This window comes from Camelus bactrianus, chromosome 1 (assembly GCF_048773025.1).
Source record: "Camelus bactrianus isolate YW-2024 breed Bactrian camel chromosome 1, ASM4877302v1, whole genome shotgun sequence".
Lineage (NCBI taxonomy): Eukaryota > Metazoa > Chordata > Mammalia > Artiodactyla > Camelidae > Camelus > Camelus bactrianus.
The window spans coordinates 68,071,035-68,091,251 of NC_133539.1; the positions used below are offsets into that span (position 1 = coordinate 68,071,035).

At 42.0% G+C, this 20,217-nt stretch overlaps 1 protein-coding gene and 1 long non-coding RNA gene across 16 annotated transcripts in view; one reads left to right on the forward strand and one right to left on the reverse strand.

Annotated features, from left to right (window-relative positions):
- Positions 1 to 20,217, reverse strand: part of LPP (LIM domain containing preferred translocation partner in lipoma) — a 629,538-nt gene that overhangs the window by 439,254 nt on the left and 170,067 nt on the right. The window lies entirely within an intron of this gene.
- Positions 5,941 to 10,713, forward strand: LOC123618108 (uncharacterized). 2 transcript variants are annotated; one of them, XR_006726471.2, is made up of 4 exons: positions 5,941 to 6,670; positions 7,674 to 7,865; positions 8,127 to 8,260; positions 9,794 to 10,713. It is a non-coding gene; the product is annotated as an uncharacterized LOC123618108 (long non-coding RNA). The 2 variants fall into 2 exon arrangements; XR_006726472.2 differs by having other exon boundaries at positions 5,945 to 6,670; positions 8,155 to 8,260; positions 9,794 to 10,709.

The window sequence follows — 20,217 nt, forward strand, 5'->3', positions numbered from 1 at the left end:
AGGATATATAAATCCAAAGGAGCTTAGAGCTTACCTGGAGAGTAAAAACAAACATCATAATTATTATAAACGTTGGGAAAAAGTAATTTATTTAAAGATTCCTTTTAAAGAGCTTTCACAACCATTACAACAGACAAAAAAATGAACACCAACTCTGTGACACAGATAGGGTCGACATTATTATTAACCTAATTTTATAGACTTAGAATTTGATATAGAGAGAGAACCAGTCAATCAATCACCCAGATAGCAAGTAACAAAGCCTGGATTCAAAGAACAGCTCTACTCATCTCTAAATAAATACGAGTTCTACCTCCCTTCCAGCTTTAGTAAACATACATGTGAGCTGGACGAACACATGTTTAAATCCCAGAAGGAGATTTACAGGAGTTCAGAGACTAAGAGACACTGCCCAGGTGGTAACGAAGGCAATGGGACATGAGATGTACGCTACTCTCTCAAAGCAAAGGAGGAAGAGGACTTTTTTCTCTCCCTTCAGAAGTCGCTGGAGCCACCTCATCCACTGTGCTGCTTTGAACCCTAACAGCTCTAATCCCAACCTTTCTTCTAAGTTCCAACCTTGAACATCCAATAATTTATTTGCAAAACTCCCAAACGTGAAAAGCTAAAAAAACTCCCATTCTCCACTATTCCCACATTAACAGTGGAGCTTCCTTCAACACTGCCTATTTCAGTGACTGGCACCAGCCAGCCTCCAAAATCAGAAATCAGAGAGCCTCTCTGTAGGAGGGAAAGGCATTGGCTTCAGGTATATTGCCTTCCCTCAACAATGTTTCTTATGTGACAGCTCCACTAAGGACCTTCTAGGTAGAGAGGTGTTGGCCACAGAGGAGTAGGATAGTGCCCAGGTCCCCCAACCATAAAAACATTTTAGGAACATTAAACCACTCAATTACTAATAATTCCATCTTAGCTCAATGAGGTAAGTGCTCAGTAATGCTTGTTGGAGGACTCAAGGGAGGGGAGAGAGGAATGAAGAGAGGGAGAGGGAAGAGGAAAAGGAAACAAGAAGAGAAGAGGGAAGAGAGAGGATGAGGGTCAGTAGCAGAATCAAAGGTCCAAAAGGAGCATCTTTAATTTAATTTTAAAATGGGTATTAAGTCCCATGTTTGATTTAGGTTTGTTCATATTATTGCCACGTGTTGACAGCTATGTGTTTTTAATCACAGCACCATCTTGAATGTGTTTCACTTCTCTCTGATCGTCTACTACCTAGGGTCAACCAGAGTCTAAAAAAAGGTAAAACAGAGGGGTGCAAAGGATATGCAGGGTAAGAATGCATAAGAGTAAGGAGTATGGGCTCTGGCATCAGACTGCAGGGTCTGAGTCTAGGTTTTGTCACCTACTAGTTCTGTGACCCTCCATACATTGACTTAACTGCTATACGACTCAGTTTCCTAATTCATGAGGATGAGTTGTAAAGACTTAATGATACAAGTAAAAGAGCTCAATATTATTAGTATGTAAAAGACTTTTCCTTTTTGGAGAGACACAAACCACATGAGAATCTTACAGGTACTAGAGAAGGGGATATGCCCACACACCCATTTCAGAGAATTATGCAAACAATTTCAGGAGGCTCATGGATCACTAACCCTTAAGTTAACAGTCCATGAACCAGATAACCTCTAAAATCCCTTCTCCTGCAAAAGCCTGTGACATGAGCAGCTCAGAAACAAGCAATGAGGAATTTCTCTAGGCTTTAGGAGAAGCAAGGCCAACTACATGTGGGATACCTATGACTTTTATTTGATTGGCAGGCATCAATCAAATGAATATAGGGAACACAGCCAAGGCCACAAGTCCAAAGGAAATCAAGACAAAGTAAGACTCTGCTACGGACTGAACTGTGTTCTCCACAAAACGGACATGTTGAAGTCCCAATCTCCGATGTGATGATATTTGGAGATAGGGCCTTTGGGAGGTAATTGGGTTTTGATGAGGGTGGGGCCCTGACAATGGAATCAGTGCCCTTATAAGAAAAGGCACCAAAGAGCTTGCTCTCTCTCCCCTTTCCATGTGAGGACACAGGGAGAAGGTGATCTTCTACAAGCTAGGAAAATATACCACACCAGAACCTGGTACCCTTATCTCAGACTTCCAGCCTCCAGAACTGTAAACAAATAATAATAATAAATTTCTATTGTTTAATCCACCCAGTCCAGTATTTGGTTGTGGCAGTCCAAGTGGAATAACAGAGACTCTGCATTCAGAACAATAGTGACAGGATACTGCAGAGGTATCCAAAGGGCCAGAAAACAGCCTGCTTCCTCACGATGTGATAAACACAGTGGGCTTCACATGAAAATACCGCCTTATTCCAAGTGCCCAACAAACAGCACTTTAAGTTATAACCTAAACAGGTTTACTTTTTCACATGCTTCTAATAGTTAAAAAAAATTATTGTAACAAAAACTTCACCTGTACTTTTTCTACTCACTCCAGCTAACAAAGATAAAAAAGTAAGAGTCACTGGAATATGAAGGAAAATTACTTGGGAGTGAGGAGTTCTTGATTTCACGACTGATTCTCCACAGCCAATCTGAGGGACCTTACAGTTTTAATTACCAATGTTTCTTCATCTTTCATTCATCAAGTCATGTTACTCTCCTTTCAAAAACATCTGCATCTCAAAAGAAGTTCAAACTGATTGCTGATTTTCATAATCTGCTCCCGGATTATATTTCCAACTCCTTTTACCATAATGTCCCCCACAGGCCCTACTCTGTAGACCCAGTATTCGACTTTCAACCTCTCAAACACAGCCCACACTGTCTTAAGAAAGTCTTTCTCTCACCTCACCCTGCATCATTTGGGGGTGAACTTCCTTCCATTCTCCAGCCATCAAAAACCTACTCATCACGTGACAGCATGGATGAAACTGGAAAATATTACAGTAAGAGAAAGAAGCCAGTCACAAAAGTGTGTGGCTGTATTTATATGAAATGTTCAGGCTGGGCAGCTCTACAGAGGAGGAAGTAGATTAGCGGCGGCTCAGGGCTAGGTGAAAGGCGATCTGGGGAAAGAAGGAGTGACTGCCAATAGGTACAGGGCTTTTTTTTTTGAGGTGATGAAAATGTTCCAGAATTGATTTCAGTGATGGTTGTGCAACTCTGTGAATATAACCAAAACCACTGAATTGTAGACTTTGAGTTAACTGTATGACATATGAATTAGATCTCAGTAAAGCTATTATTTAAAAAGAAAAAAGTTGCCCATCCAACTTGGCTCTTCAAATGCTGTACAGATTGATTCTCCCCACCCCCATCAGAATTAAAATCCTTCAACTGAGCCCCTCAGCAAGTCATTTCTACCTCTGGTCAACATATTTCATTCTGGCTGGCAATGTAATTATGTTGCGTTATCCCCACGTCTGCTTCCCCTAATAAACTATGAGTGCTTTCAGAAAAAAATAAACCTGTGTCAGACATTTCCAGGCCCAGGCTAACTAAGAGGTTCTTGACGCACGGTAGGAAAACGCACCCAGTCTTGGCTTGGCAAATAGAGGGAGGGCAGGATTGGAGTCCGCTTACCCTCCTGCCTCGAACACGGCCTGATCTGCACGGCAGTAACCAGCAGCCGTGCTCTGTCCTTCTCCTTCTCACCCCCGACAGTCCAGTAAAATATGTAACCCAAGGGAGGCACTCCAAACAGATAAATAAATTCATGCAGAATGAAAATGATACATCTGAAACCATTTCTTAAAATTAGACACTCCCAGATTCCAGGAGAAAGCTCCAGGCATTGCTATTTCAGTTTTTCTCTACCTGTTATTTATTTTTGTGTTACTTCACAAAGACATGGAAAGTGTTTTTCTTACTAATTGGATTCAAGGACTTTAGGTGTACATATGAAATATAGTGAATTATTTTAACACATTTAAGAAGTAGTAAGGAAAACAGAGAAGTTTTTTTTTTCTCTTAAGTCAATTTACAATTACTAAACCAGGTCACGAAACTATAAAAGCCCACCATTTATAGAGGGAAATAGCAAGAAAATATTCTGAAAGAAGTTTATCATCAACCCCATTTTTAAAATGTTCCTCTTCGTCTCAACTTCCGCAGCCCTTGAGCTGAGCATTGATCATTTTCTACCTTATATGAGAGATGTCTGTCCTAGCCAAGCCCCTCCACCCCCTGTGCCCAGCTTCCCTAGTTAAATTCTACTTCTCTAGGGATGACATACCTTGCTAGGCCAGGGGAAAACCTGTTAAATATTCCACCACACTCTGCACCTTTGCTTTACAGCACCTATCACAGTCATAATAACATAACTATCTATGAAGTTGTGAATGTGGTGGTTGTCACTCCTGGACCAGAAGTCCTGTGATGAGAGAGGGCTTGTATCTTTCTGGTATCCACAGCTCTGGTTAAGGGCCTGGTACTTGGTCGCGGTGGGCACTCAGAAACCATTTGACTTAACTAGTGAGTCTTCCTCCTTCAAAGTATCAGGGCCTTATAAACAGGGATGACGTCTAATTCACTTTGGTATCACAATTGTGTCTGATAGTAGATTATACCACAGAATTCGTATGTAGATGAATGAATAAATGCACTCCAGAGTGGGTCACCTATGGGGACTGGAGAGACTAGACACTGGAGAGGTGTGCTAATGGTAAAATAAGCACGCTGAATGGATTATGAGTTAAAGGAAACCCTCCAGCAAAGCTGGTCCCAGTAAGAGATCTTGGAACAGCACCACACAAAGAAGGCAGGCAGAATCAGAGGTGGCAGACGTCCACAACCGAAGATTTACGGCAACTTCCTTGGGCTGTAAGAGTCAATTTTCTCCCAGTTTCAGTGCGTGTGACCCCTTCCCAGATGCAACTGGGCTACAAATCTTGGGTTGTATCCAAGCAGAGCCGGAGAAAACCAGGCCTTCAGAAAAATAAAATAACAGCAAAGCCTAAACAAGCTGAAAGGGCCAGAAGAATCCGGTAGAGCGTCTTCAACCAGGACTCACTCGGGCAAAGTTAAGGAGAGCGTGCAGGCCACGCACAAAACAGACTGCAACTTGAAACACGTATCCCCTGTGGAGGCCTGAACTCACGGCAACCTCAACCGGCTTCTGATGTGAAAAGGTCGCTCTGTCAAACACAGTTTTAGGAAATGGCAATGGCAGGGGTTCCTGAGGGGTTCAAAGAAGCTAAGGTCGGGCAGAAGACAGATGGCACACATACAGGGGGACATTGCCATCGGCCAGACACTGGAGACACATCCCAGCACTGAAAACCTGAAATCAAGACACTGGGAATCTAACTGTGGAGTCAAATCACAACCACCACCAAAAATCTCAAGAGCTAAGTGATAATCACGAAGCTGATTAGATGAGGAGTCTGACAGCATGACACACCTGGGACTGCTGGATGGTTCTTCCAGTCTATCTAGCTGCCATGATTCTGGGACCCAGAGCAGGGTTTGAATCCCAGCTCCACCACTCACCAGCAGTGCAGCCTTGGGAAAGTTTCATAAGCTCTCTGGGCTTATGTGTGTCCACATCTGTAGAATGAAGATGATGAGAGCCCTCAGTTTAAATGTGAGCTCTGATTACTGGTCAGCAACTGAGCCTATACGGGGCAAAAGAAAACTGCCTAACAGAATCGCAAACGCCAGAACAGAAGGGCCCTTACATTCAACCAGAGTCCAAGTGCTTCTTTTACAAAAAGTACAATTCAGGCCCAGGGAAGGGAGAAATGTGCCCTGAGTAAACCAGCAAGTAAATCGCCAGCCGATCCAGGTAGGCAGCCAGGCCTGCTGATTGACGATGTCAGGTGCTGGTCACAAACACATAGAGCTGCTGTCAGAATTGTGAGCTAATCGATGTACAAGGCTTAACATGGTACCTGACTCAATGGCAGCAGCGTGGATGTGTTTGCTATTATTATTGCTTACCCGGTTGCTATAATTATGCTTACACATACTTACAGGGTGCTTCATAGTTTACAAAAGGCTTTTTATATCCATTATCTCATGTAATCCGCACAGCACCAGGAATCATGATTCCCCAGGCCCCAGTGAAGAGGTTGGGTCAAATGAAGCTCAGAGAGGGTTTTCCGTTTTCCCAGGATCCCCTAGCTAGTTAACAGAGAAGTGCAGCCCAGAACCCATATCCTCCACTTCTGAGTTACTGCCCGTGCCTTCATGTGACACCACACCACAGATACCAGCAGCACCAGATTCCAGGCGCCATCGTAGCTTTGTAAAAGGGGGAGGGGGGATTTCCTAAGATATCTAGCCACCAAATCCTTCCAGCTAAAGGAGAAAACTCAAAGGCAAAAGAGTGTCATTTTGCTTTTGTTACAGCTGGGCGAAAGCTAGCAGGAATGTCTTCCTTGGAGCTGAGCTTTCTTTCCTGTCTTTGAAGCGAGACAGCCCTCCTGCTGAAGACAAGGCAATGGAGAAAGAAGAGAGAAGGGGAAGAGAGGGGACGGGAAGACAAGAGAAACAGCCACGCGCGGTGTGCAACGATGCCGCATCCCTCAGGCACCTGGCGACAAGCCAGTTCTCCTGATGCTGGAAACCCCGAACACAACCTTGCGGTAGTGACTCAATAAGACAGACAGACTAAAAAGTGTGGCGTGACTCTCTCTTCAACACAGATTGAAGTGAACCGGTTTCTCAAGTGAACAGCATCAAAGAACCGGCCTGAGGTGGGTGAAGTTCTTTAAAAGAGGAGACAGTCAAGGGTCTTCTTACCTCGAGGGTGAAATAGGTTCTAATTATGGGCATCTATCATCTGGGTACGTCCACATCTATCCAACCACCTACCGTCTAACCAGCAGAAGCAATTAAGTCCTTTCTTTTTAACGCAGTGTACAGTTAAAAAAAAAAAAGCTGTACTGAATGTAAGTCAGTAAGTGAGAGGTCTGACTTTAGTTCTGGTTTCATCACTAGCTAGTAAAGAGGCTAGAAAGGTCGCTGAAGCCTTCTGGGCCTCTAGTCCCTCATCTGTCAAGGACAGGCGTGGACAAGATCAGCAAAGGGCCCTTCCAGCATTAAAAAAAAAAAAAAGTGCTAATACCCTAAATAAACAAACAAACAAAAATGTCATGATGGTCAAGCCAACTGTTTCAGAAAAGTTAAAGAAAGCGTTGTTTCCTCCACAAGCCCCGGTTTTGAATGCAAGAAACATGTCAGTTTAAAATCACCCATATTCATGCCTTTGATGGTGAAAAAGTCCACCACCAAAAGCCAACAAAGTTTTGCTTAAAAACAAGCTATTTTCAGGAACAACTCTCTTGAGTTAAGGCCCTAATTCACAAAACGGGGTTTGGCTGGTATAACACTGCCTTCTTTCTGTAATTATTAGGCTCTAAAAAATTTTTGTGTTTTTTTTTTCCCTCCTAACAACATTTCATTTGAAAAGTGTTTGATCCTGAAATAAACCTGTAATTTATCCTATGGAGAAGGGAGGGAAGGTGGACGTCTATAGTTTAGCCCAAATAACTTTATATTTCACATAAGATTATTACAAGATGACAGATGTGAACCTTAAGAATTTTAACAATAAAACCATGTTATCCAAAGAATGTTCCACAGAACACAAGTCTGGAAAATCATCCACAAAACGGTTCCATGATAAAATAAATTTGACAAAACCTGAATTTAACATAACAGAAAGGAATGTTGTGGTTATTTTGTCTTTACCTATAGGTCTTCTCAGATAATCTTGCTAAAGATGGGTGAAGAATACTCCAAATGGAGATTGCTACAAAAGCAACTGATTTCCAAACTGATTTGACTATTTGTGGAGCTAGGATCACAGGGAGCACATTTTAGGAAATGTTGCCAATGGATTATGACAGAACGTGGCTTTATCCCTGACAGCAACCCTACCCCGGCAAGGTAAGGTCTACAATTCAATTAGAAACTTGTATGTTTAACTCCATCTTTATCTACACCAGATTTTATAATAGATGCAACTGTAACCAACTAAAAACTTTGACAATGTAATTTCTATTTCTTGAGACTGTCTTGAAAATATAGGAGCCTCAGCCCTGGAGGGCTGGGTTTTCCCTGTGCTATGGGTATACTCTGGATGTTACACAATGTTAAGGGGAACTTTCTCCTCTGTCTTTCTCTCTTTTTCTTTGCAATTATCCACAGGCTTAACGTAGAATCAATTTTCTTTAAGGCAGAGAAACAAATGAGAAAATATCAGGCAGAGAGAAATAACAAGTACTTGGCTGTATACCACAGTATTTGTCTGGGGGCCTCAATTTTCTCACATTGAGAATGAGGTAAGTAGATTTCATGGTCTCACATCTCATGATTCTAAAGCTTTTTTGGGAGCCTCATCATTATCTCCAAAGGCAATTCCAAGGATGCTTTGAGCAGTGGAAGCAACTTAGAAAGTGCTCCCTGTGCTGGAACAGCACCCCCACAAGGAGCACTGCTCGGATGACTATACTACATGCATCTACATGTTACAGGCTGTTGGCTAAAACTCCAGTCTCATGACTTTGCAACCACGCCACGTAATGTTTGGCCAGCGATATGCACATTATGGTGTCTCATCAGGTCACTTGCTAAAAGTAAATTTAAAACCACCTTGACATGGCAGAGAACTGATACAGAGCAACCACAGTATTGAAATACACTCACCAACCAGCCCAGGGTTGCTGGTGGCATCCCAACTTCTATTGACCTCCTACAGCAAAGGCATTAAAATACCCAGATCTACTGCCGAGCATATAATGTATTCCAGGAAATACTCTCTTGCCTAACCCCATCCAGATTTATTTTTAAGGACAGAGGACAGGGTGTTTTTTATTACTAACTCCTTAAAAAAAAAGGGGGGGGGAGTAACACTTTGATATTTTTTTTAAAAAAAGCAAAAGCACTTATATCTCCCCTACAAGTGATCTGAGAAAGAGCAAAAGCACGCAGTAGCCTTCATTATAATCCCTCTACAAATATCCAACATTTCCTGCCTTTGTCTCTCCTATTCTTCCTCTCTTACCTCCCCTTGGAAAGACATTTATTAGAGAGCACAGGGGGCTGGCCGCCCTGTCCAATTTTTAGACAGGACCTGTAAACTCCAAAGGGCTGGATGGTGGCCAGGGGCAGCACGAGGGAAATGCGGACAAACCAAGTGCGGCTCATACCCTTCACTTAGCCTGGGAGGTCTTTTCCCCTTTCTGTAAGGTCAAATTCCACCCAGCATTCAGGTCCCAGATCAAGTCCCTCTTCCTCCAGGAAGACTTCCTTCATTTTCTCTACATTTGCCTCCACCTCCATCCAAAACTAATGTCTCTCTCCTCTAACGACCACAAACTCCTTAACGAGACCTCTGGATATTTCAGGATACTCTCCAAATATCTTCACTTTTATTGGAACTATCTCTAGTCCATCTCCTAAAAGTTATCTGCAGTAACTTTCATCAATTCCAATCACCTGTTCAAAAAATCCCTTAAGGGCAGGGACTGGGTCTGGCTGAATTCATCAACTATAAAGATAAAATCTGTCTAAAGAAAGAATTAAGAGAAGCATATAAATAATTATCATACATTAATGACTCTATATGCGACAAAAAGACAGGGATAGATGAAGGATCGCAGGCTAGAAGTTAAGCAAGTCCACGTCAGATATGTACTAAAGACTTGCGCACACACACAACAATACATTGCCTTTAAAGAAAATGGAGGCAGCTAACATTAACTAAGTATCAGCTATGAGGCAGGTAGAGCCTGAAACATTTTCTAGGTATTAACTGTCATATTCCTCAGAGCAACCTTGAAAGTAAGTACTGTTTTTGTCTCCATTTGCTAAAGGGATGAAGATGAGCTGCAGAGAGCTCACACAATGTGCCCAAGCAAAGAGGAGAGCTGGCTTCAGACTTCAGCAGAGAGATTTGAGCTAATGTGCTTGACTACCGCGCTTTACTGCTTCTGCAAAAGGAACAGGGATGTACTTTCCAGAATCCAGTCAAAGGAAGGGTTCTTGCAACAGGGCCCAAGAAGTAACATCATACCAGTAAAGAAAACTTTAAGGGTAAACGTCATATTCTGGATGTCTGTACATGCATTCACAGAAAGGTGACACAAGGAAAAGACGAAAGCCACCCATCAGGCTGTAGCTTTTTCTAATTTACGTGACTTCCTCAAACGGGAACTTACTCACTCTTTGCCGAGGGCAGAGAGGCTGAACTTCTCGTTGCTCTGTTATTTTGTGAGTGGAAGAAATGGGGTCGTTACCTTGCCTGTTAACATTAGAGATGCTTTGTGATGATTTGGCCAGTATTTTCCTCCCAGAAAAGGTTAAAGGCCTTTTAGCAAAAAAGTGGATGTGAAAAATCAAACTTAAATGATGAAAGGGAGCATCTTGTGGCCAATCTTAACGATACTTAATTCTCAGATGAGGAATTCTGTAGTAAACAACCTCTTGATTCGGTGCAAAACATTTTTAATTTCATGCCCTGCTAATCACACAGCTGTTAAATTTCCCTTCCCATCAGTTGTAAAAAAATAAATAAATAGATAATAATTGTAATAATAATTTAAGAAACAGTTGGACCTCAAACAAAATTTGAGCCCTAATGAATTTTCCCATCTGGAATTAATAAAGTAGTGAATGTTGAAATTGCCTGGATTCAGTTGATATAAACTTACATTATTATAAGTATCAAAATATAAGGTTCTGAACATCAAAAGCTTCTAACATGCCAGCCACAGAATGTAAAGTCAATCTACATTGCATTCCCAGACAAGTCTGGCATCTGATGTTTCATTCCAAAGATTTTAACAACCTGTTTCCTTTCACTGTGACCTTATCTCCTCTGGGCCACAACAGGCACTAGATGCATGTAAGTATTGCCTAGACTAGGTGTTAGGGCTTAGCAATCCAAGCCTGGAGAAGAGACAAATCAATGTCTTCATGCTGCAAGCACATCAATCTAATCAATACAGGGAAATTTTTTTAAAGGCCATCGTTAATGCTGCAAATCAAAACAAGAGCTGAGGATGGAAGGGGGTTTTCAAATGGTTGGGGACCAGAGAAACAGGTGATCCAAAGTAGTATGATATGTAACAAGGGGGAGTCAACTTTGCAGGAGGGAGTGATTATGACCAGGAAAGAAAATGCCAGCAAGGAAGTGGTAAAAAGGAATACCCTGTAAAGAAGGAGGAGACAAATATACTGAAGGAAACAAAATAAGCATAGCCAGATGGACCAGAATGCCAGTGGAGGATCTTCAAAGATCTTCCATTTCTGTGCTTCCATGCCTTTCCCATAACTTCAGCTGTAAAACATTACAGAAAACACCCAGAGTACTAACATACTCTTTCTTCATCTGGTTTGTTCTGACCTACAGTTCCATTGCCAAAATCCTTTCAGTTCTTCAGGGTGTGCTCAAACACCACCTCCTTCAGGAGTCCCTCCCCCATGCACACATCCACTGAAACCCTCCTCCGGGTTCCCACAGCATGCCACCTGTACCTCTCCTTTGTCACCTAGGCTGTTTTGCTTTGTAAAACAGCTAGTTATGCATGTGTCTGTGTTTGGATTGTACACTCCATGAAAGAAAAAATTACATCTAACTGTATTCTCAGTCCTCAGTGCCAGGTCTAGGCTTTTCATAGTAGGCACTTAAGGAATAGATATGCTATCTTAAGAAAACCTAGAAGAAAACATTTCCTGTCTCAGGTATTCTTATTACAGAAAACAGAAATTTAAGGCCCTATAAATTCATCCACTAGCAATCATCCTACAAACCCCTGTAAGTGACAACCACTATTAATATTTCATCAGTCTTCTCAAATTTACATGAGTTCAGAATATGAGCACAATTTTCATAATCGTTATCACTGTCTATCTGAAGAAAAAGTACAATATAAATGCACACTGCTTTTCTGGCGTGAGCAGAGGTTCACAACTGTTTGTGTGAAAATCATTTCCAGGAACTGAAAAGAGCCTTCCTGAAATCTCAGCATCACTTCAGCCCCATCCTCCACTCCACATCTCACTAAAACCAACAGCATTTCCTTCATGTCTCATCATTAATGATGAAGTGAATGAGTCAAATGCACAAAACAAACAAAACACCAACAATAATTTACTGTGAACATCACTGCATTTGTATAGCACTTTATATAGCCATTCTCTCATTTGATACTTTCCATGAGCTTCTGTAAGAGGAACAGAATAATTATTTTAGAGATGAGGAAACTCCACTCTGTAAGATGTGATTTGCCCCAGAGCACACAGTTCATAAGAAACTATGAGAAGATGTTAATTCAGGATTTGTGATTCTCCATCCAGACTTGTGTTCATGCATTTAACGTTGTCTCTCTTACCTAAAGTGTTTAAGCAGACATAAGAAGTTGATAATGGAGGTCCATAGACTTACATGAATAAGAAGTTATCTAATTCAGATAGGGCATTGGATGGGTTCCATTAGAATATGAAAGAAAGAGAGAAAGAGAAGGAGAGGAGGAGAAGAAGAAGAAAAAAAAAAAAACCACTTTGGGTAAAGACAGTCAGTTAAATTTCCTGGAAAACAGGGGTCTTGAACTGTAGTTTAGAGGCATACTAATCAAAGTGAGCCCACAAACTGACACTTTCAGAGTCATCTCAGAGCTTGTTAGAAATACAAATTCTCCCACACTGTTCTCAGACCTCCAGGACCATAATCTCTGAGGCTGAGAATCCCTAGGTGACTCCAAGCAAATCAAGTTTGAAAAGTGTTGCTTGAAAGTTAAGGTCAGACCTGAGCAAATAACAAGAAGGTAACAGGTAGGTTCCAGAAAAAGGAGGGGTCGGGGGAGTAACATTAAAAATTAGGAGGCCCAGAGTCCAGAAAACTCAAAATATGTCAGCGAAGAAGATCCAGAACAATGGGCTGGAGAGGGAATCCTGTAAAGGACGGGTCTGAATGCAGTTCCAATGAAGTCACCCAGTAGAGAAGGTTGAAAGCAGGCAGCGTAGTGCAGCTCTAGAGGCACCTGGCCTGAGGTTTGACTCTTGGGAGACAGCATGTAGACCTGAGGAACAAAAGCATTATGCAATCCCAGGACAAAAGGCCCCATGGGGTTCAGAGAGTCTTCAGAGGAGAGCCTCTTTTACAACCTGGAGAAACACGAGTTCACCAGACAGACAAGGGCAGAAAGCAACAGGGGCAAAGGTCCAAGATGTAAAACAACATGCTCTATTCAGCACCAGTGAGGCACCCTGGATTCAGCGTCCCCATCTATATGAGAAGAGCATAATAATCCTAACCCAGTATTGCTGACGGGATTAAGTGAGATAATTTTACGTGACGACTCCAAATGCGCTGACACAGAGGGGACACTCAGCACAGTCCACTGCCTTTCTTTCCCGTCCAGGCCAATGCAGCCCCTAAGAGTGAGCTGACACTGAGCCCTCTCCGAGGCTGGCTGGAAAGCTATTGACTTGAAGGATGTTTTCTCATAAATGTTCAGAGGGCAGCCTGTTGGGGGAGTTCCCGTGGTTGTGAACTGTCACACTCAGCCACATTCCTTTTCAAGACCTACGGCTCCTCCACTTCCTGCTTTCTCACTCTTACTTTTTCAGAGGGGCTGCAGGTTCTCAAGGTTATCTTAAGCACAGCTTTCTTTCTAAATGACACATAACCATTTCTACTGGCAAAAGTGCTCTGTGTAACTTCTTCTTTCAGATGGGACTTTTGGCTGCTCTGAGAATGGATCTAGCTCTACTCTTAGATGACCTGTTGGGAAGCAGACACAGATCAGTCCAGCTGGTTGGCTGGAGGTCTCCAGGAGTGTGTCTACTAGGAGATGTGAATTAGAGTTGCTCATAGGGAAAAACCAAGGTCAGGAGTCGAATGAAAGCAAGCTGACTGCTGTCCCACAGAGCTTCCTGAAAGATTGAGCAAGCTAAAGTACATTGTCAACACCTAAGAGGGCGCCAGAGTATGACACATCCCCCAGGCTCACAGGGACCAGTCTTTTTAGAGTGATATCTCCTTGGACTAGCATTTATGGACCATGCACAAGAAAACAATGAGTCAAACATGATGTAGATAAGGCAAGGATCATCTATTTGCCTAGAGTCAACTCCCAGAAAGATAATTAATATGGTAGTTTTTTGTTATGCTTTTTCATCTTTCTATTCATTACCTTACTCACCATTTCTTCCCCTTCATCCATAAGCCTCCTCCCTTCCCAGTTCCCTCAGTGCACACTGTTTTGTAAAGAATCTGCTAAACTAATCAGCATTTGATGAACTAACAGCTTCTTTTTCACCACGCTGCACAATGAATGGTGCCTCTATTCCGTTGTTCACTCCATTTGCTTAGAAAGCATGTCCCTTTAAAATATGAAAACAAAAGTATGTATATGCATGACTGGGACATTTTGCTGTACACCAGAGACTGACTCATTGTAACTGACTGTACTTCAACTAAAATAATAAAATAAAATAAATTAGAAAGCATCTCCCTTTATCAAAATCCCACTCATTCAAATGTCACTTTCCCCAAGAAGCCTTCCTTAATCCTCTGCCCTCCACCCCAGTTGGAAGCGATCCCTCTTTTTTCTTCTCGGAAACTTCTCAGCAAGTCTCTACTTTCTACTTTAAATTACAGTTACTTGTGTGCTGTCTCACCTTCACCAGCTGGTTTGCCCCCTTCCTAGCACTTTCACATCTATCATCTTGTTTCAGCCTTACAACATGCTGGGAGGTAGAACAGGCAGGTGTAATTACACCCATAGTACGGAGACAACGTAGGGTAGTGGTTGAGAGAGCAGCTGCTGGATCCAGACTACCTGAGTTCAAGCCCTGGGCTTTACCTTTTACGAACTATGTGACCTCAGGTAAGTTGTGTAATGTCTCTGTTCTCAATTTTTCATCCGTGAAATGGTAGTAATAACAATACCTTCCCTCAGAGGGTGGTTGTGAGGATTAAGTGAGTTAATGCTGCAGAGTGCTCAGAATAACACCTAACTCGATAAGCATTTAGTAAAAGTCCCAGGGAGGGCAGGGTTAGAAGTGGCCAGGTCAGAATTTTCCAGATTTATGTTATGTTTCTTTCCTCAGTAATGCTATCTTTCAGTACCACTCATTCTTTCAGTAAATATTTGTTGAGCTCAGAGATGAGCCAGGAGTGACTCCAGGCAACTGGAAACCAGAGAAGACGACTGACAAGGCTCTGAGTTCTCAGCCCTCACAGTCTAGCGAGGAGGAGAAGGAGGCAGAGGGAGTCCACGCGAAAGTAAAATGACTAAACAAAGAAGATAGCAAACGTGTTGAGGTTTACTGTGGTTCATCCTCGTGCCATCCCCTCCGCCCCAACAATTTGTTACACCATTCTCCTTTGACCAGAACTATACACAAAATGCGTCCTGTTCCATTTAAACCTGTATTCCTAGCATTCAACATTGGTTCAGAACATTTGGCCTCATCACCAGTTTCTTCAAGGGATGAGTCAGGAATCACTCCCGGGTTTTTTCTAATTTTCCTATACATGTATTTTGCCCACCCCCCAACCCCAGCCCGGTAAGCTCAGGCACATCCCCAGTGGCTGATATGTGACTCAGTAAAAGAACATTCTGTTTGGACATTCAGCTACTGCTTCTGGGCTTATGCTGTTTTTATGAGATTTGTTGCCAAAGGGGCATTTCACTACAAGAAAGTGTCATGACAAAACTTGACAATACTCTCCCTTCAAAACTTCAAAAGTTAAAAGAGTTAAACTAATCCCATAATTTGATCCCTGGGGAACTCTGAAAATGGTGCTTCTGCATCTGGCAAAATAGATGTGCATCCTCTCTCCCATCTTAAGGACACTTACGTTTTTTAATTTATGAGAAATATCTTCTCCAATTTGATTTTATTATGATCATACTTCAAGGCTTTTCTCAAGTCCTACCAAGTCATGTCCCTTGATCATATGTCCTTCTTACAGTCTCTTCCTTCATTTGCAATTCACAGCTTTTTATTTTCCTGCCTCATCATTCTGGGGAATATGCATAAGACTATCCCCCGCAGAGTGGGTCAAGGTGGTAGCGGTAGTTTCATGTGTGCGGGGGGGGGGGGGGGGGGGGGGAGAAAATGATGGATGAATTAAAACTTCAAATTGAGGTGCTCACCCTCCTCCCCAAACTGGCTGAAACACTCCAGCTTGAAGAATAACATTCCTATCCTTGACCAGAAGCAGATGAAACACCTGCCAAAGCTTCTGTATCTTCCCCTGCCTGTACTTGTTCTAAATGATAGTCTTTGCGGACCTGAAAATTTGCTAAGCTGGAAAGTAAGTTTATTAAGACTCAAAAGAGGCAAGGATTAAAATCAGATGTAGATATGACCTCAGTCAGTGGCCCTTCCCTCAAATCCCACTATGGAGAATCCTTTGCCATTGAAAGGACTTCCACAGAGGCCACATAGTTGCACAGGCAGAACCCGAGGCCAGATCAGCCAAGACCTGTTGGTGTGGTACCCACTGAAACCTCTCAGGAAATGAGCCCCAGAGTCAGAATGCTGACTCTAGATCACCCAGTACAGTGGCTGCCGACAGATGGACAAGACGGTCATTTAAGCTGTGGAACCTTTTACGTAAATGAAATAGTATATAAAACTAAATTAAGACAAGTCTAAGAGTGACCTGCTCAGGTAGAAGGACCCAGAGTCCTCCCCACTCGCCCTGCACCCCATCATGGTGAATGGCCATACATTCACCCAGAACTCTGGGCTCCTAGAAGGCATAAGTTTAAAAATTCACTACTCTAATCTAATTTCAGCCTTAACAATTCTTCAGAGGAAACTGAGGCCCAGAGACAGAGTGTGGTCCGTGTACCTAGAACTATTAAGTAGCAGAGCCACAAATTCTCCTGAAAGAAACCATGCTGCCTTCTCCCAAATACGTAATATTTATGTCCTAGGATTCTGCCCTTTCATAAGGATGAAGAAATTGGTATAATCAACGTGCCAAGCAAAACTCTAAAATGTGCCCAAGGTCAAAGAGTAAGGACATCTAAATTATAGCTTGGGAAACCCAGCTTGGAGAAACACAAAACACCCCATTCTATCAGTTTAAAGTTTCATGTGATGGTTTTGCAGTGAAAACAACAAAATCGCAGTAGTGTGGGTTTTTTTTTTTTAAAGCTTCTATACATAAATGTGTCAGGCACAAAATCAAACTACTCTAAAATGATGTTAAATCCATTCAGTTGTAAGTACAGGAAAACATAGCAGCATTTGTGTGAGGTGTGGGAGACACGTAACCCAAATGTGTTCCTTGGGTTAGTAACTTGAACTTGGAATTCACTGAAAACGTGCGAGGAGCCTACAAGAAAGAGCACTGAGTAAAAAAACACTGTGAGACACATTTGATATAACAGTCATATGATTAACACACTGTCACATCAAACTTTCCCGCAACGTGGGAACACTTTGACACTTCATATTTTTAAAACTGACATTTTGATTCATTACTGTAAATAGCACATTGGGTTAAATATTGTGACAAGGAACAGATCACATATATATGATCATATATATATATACATATATATTCACTCTATATGTTACGTGTGTGTATTTTTCCTAGCTCTGTAACATTTTAGCGTATACGAAACCTTTTTGTACAGTGACAGTTTGGGCCAGTATGTAAACAGGCTATTGCACTCCCCCTTAACTACCCATTTTTCTTGCAAGTAGGCAGACAGATAATGTTTCTTCATTCCACAGAAAATCTTTAAAGCAGAGGGATTGCAAAAGTCATAGGATGACTTCTATAGAGATTCTGAATGAGCCTATCAACTCCAAGCAAAGGATGTTATCAAAGTTGTTTTGATTCACTGCATCCGAGTTCACAAAATCATTGTCACAAACATGCATAAAACACTTCTCTTGTCTTCAAGGTGCTCCCAGTCTACTTAAAGAAACAGACACACATATGCGATTCTAAGGCAAGGCAGACTGCTTCAAATGCACAAGAAAGGTGCAAAGCACTGCTGCTTTTTCCCCTTTACTTAGTGTGTATGTGCATTGCTTATAATAAATAACATGTTCTCTAAGCCATTGTCCAGGGTAAACCGATTCAGCTGAATTCAGCAAAGTATGGGCTTCAATGGGGGCTGAAGAAATTTATATATAAAGTTTGCCAGAATATTCAGATTCCCAAGCCAAACTTTCTTCACGAAGAAAATATAAAGATCGTGTTTGGTTTCCATCTAACACCAATATGATCTAACTTTTCACTTTACCTACAGCTCTAAAACAAAAGATAAAATATTCATCCTCCTCAGTATCCAAGTTTTTATTTCAATTTTTTCTTTGGTAATTCCAAAGTTATTATATACATTCAAAGTATAGAGAACTTCATCAAAAAGACTATGAACTAATCGCACGCGCGCGCGCACGCACACACACACACACACACACACACACACACAGAAATAGATCCACAAGCATATTTGTTTTATGTATTCAATTTTCTCTCTGGACATTATACCATTATTATTCAACTCATTCTCCTTGAACACCTGGGAAGTTAGACACAAAAAGGAAACATGAGATCTATATTTATCAAGATATTAAACTCACTACAAATAAGCTTTGCCTCTGTACTTAAATTTAAATTAGACAACAGAGTTCTTCTTGATCACATACATAAAAAAAGAAGACTGCTCCACATTTATGGTTTTTCAGAAAGGAGATAGAATGTTATCAGTCAAATGCATCCAAATCCTGTGAAAGTTAGGAAAGCATAATGGGTATCATCTAATGAATATGGCAAATACTGAGAAAAACCTGCAAAACATCAGTACTTACCAAAAGCTGGGCTTAGCTACAGCATCAAAAGATTCTTGCATCCCTCATTTGTAAAAGTGCTCTGATTTTGCTCTTAGCTAAATTAGTCCATTCATTTAAGGCAGAAGGCCTTTTCCCCCATATTCCGGATGTATTCAAATTTATTAAAAGTTAAAAGAGTCTTACTCTCTATTTCAAAGTTTATTTCAAACTAAGCAAATTAAAGAATATAGAAATGCACTATTTTTCCCTTGTCTTACTGGGGAAAAAAAAATTCAGCATAAGGTTTTCAAAGCATTATAATAAATCAACTTGAACTTGAGGCCTCGTATTTATTGTTTCCAAACTCTTCAGGGGGTAAGTTACAACCTTAAAAGATTGGACTCTCCTCCACAGAAGCTGAACCACTGTCTGTGGAATAACCCCCTTCCATAGGCACTGGGGAAGAGCAGGGTATCACTGTGATAACATATGAAGACAGAAGATGCAGGTGCGAAGCCAATCTCTACCATTTATTACTTGAAGTGAATTTGAGTGGGTCACTTGACTTTTGTTTCTTCACTGTATAGTACTAGACAGAGTACTGGGTTTTATGAAGGCTAACTAGGAGTATACAAGAAAACTCACAGAATCCAAATTGTTGAGAACACTGTCTGCCCTTCCTCCCAAATCACAATTCACCAACTTTCACCACCAACCAATAAACATGTGAAGAGGCTATACGAAATCATCTAAGTTCAACTCAACAAAAGTTTACTGGATGCTCCTCATATGTGATTTTGGGCTCTGCCAGGCATCACGATTGAAAGGTGGCATGGGGAGGGAGGGAGGAAAAAGAAAGGGAGGGAGGTCCCCCTAAGTCACAATCTCTGTCTCCTGGGACCTAGTAATCTTGTGGAGGAGACAGCATTTCACATAGGAACTCCCTGAAGAATGCTTAACAATATAATAAAGTACTCAAAAAAGGATGATGCTGACAATGGCTCTTAATGGTAGTTTTATGTGAGGTCTTACATGAGGGCAGGGAAGGGTTCAGACCAACAGAGAACATGACCTTATTCTTCCCCTGCCCCTTTGAGCATCTAGTTCTCAGTGGACCAATCTGGAATCTGGTAGGAAAGAGTCTGTGGACGGGCACCGCTGAGCGGCAACTCGGGCGTTTACTCTGGCTTCTGCCACCCCTGCGCTGCCCACACCCTCCTCGTTTCCTCATTTCCCAATCTGTCCTGAGCTCCTCCCTCTCTCTTCACCTCCTCCGCCCATTCCTAGGGACAGCCATGTCCCCAGGCCCAGCTCATCTCCATCCATAGCTTTCTGGGCTGAGAAGGACCCTCAGGCAGGGGTAAGGGTGGCACGGTTGGAGTATCAGAGGACCAGGAATCAGGAGACCTGACTTCCTGTCCCAGCCTCGTCCCTACTTCACTCTGTGACCTTGGACAAGTCACTTCCACTCAAGGGGCCTCAGCAT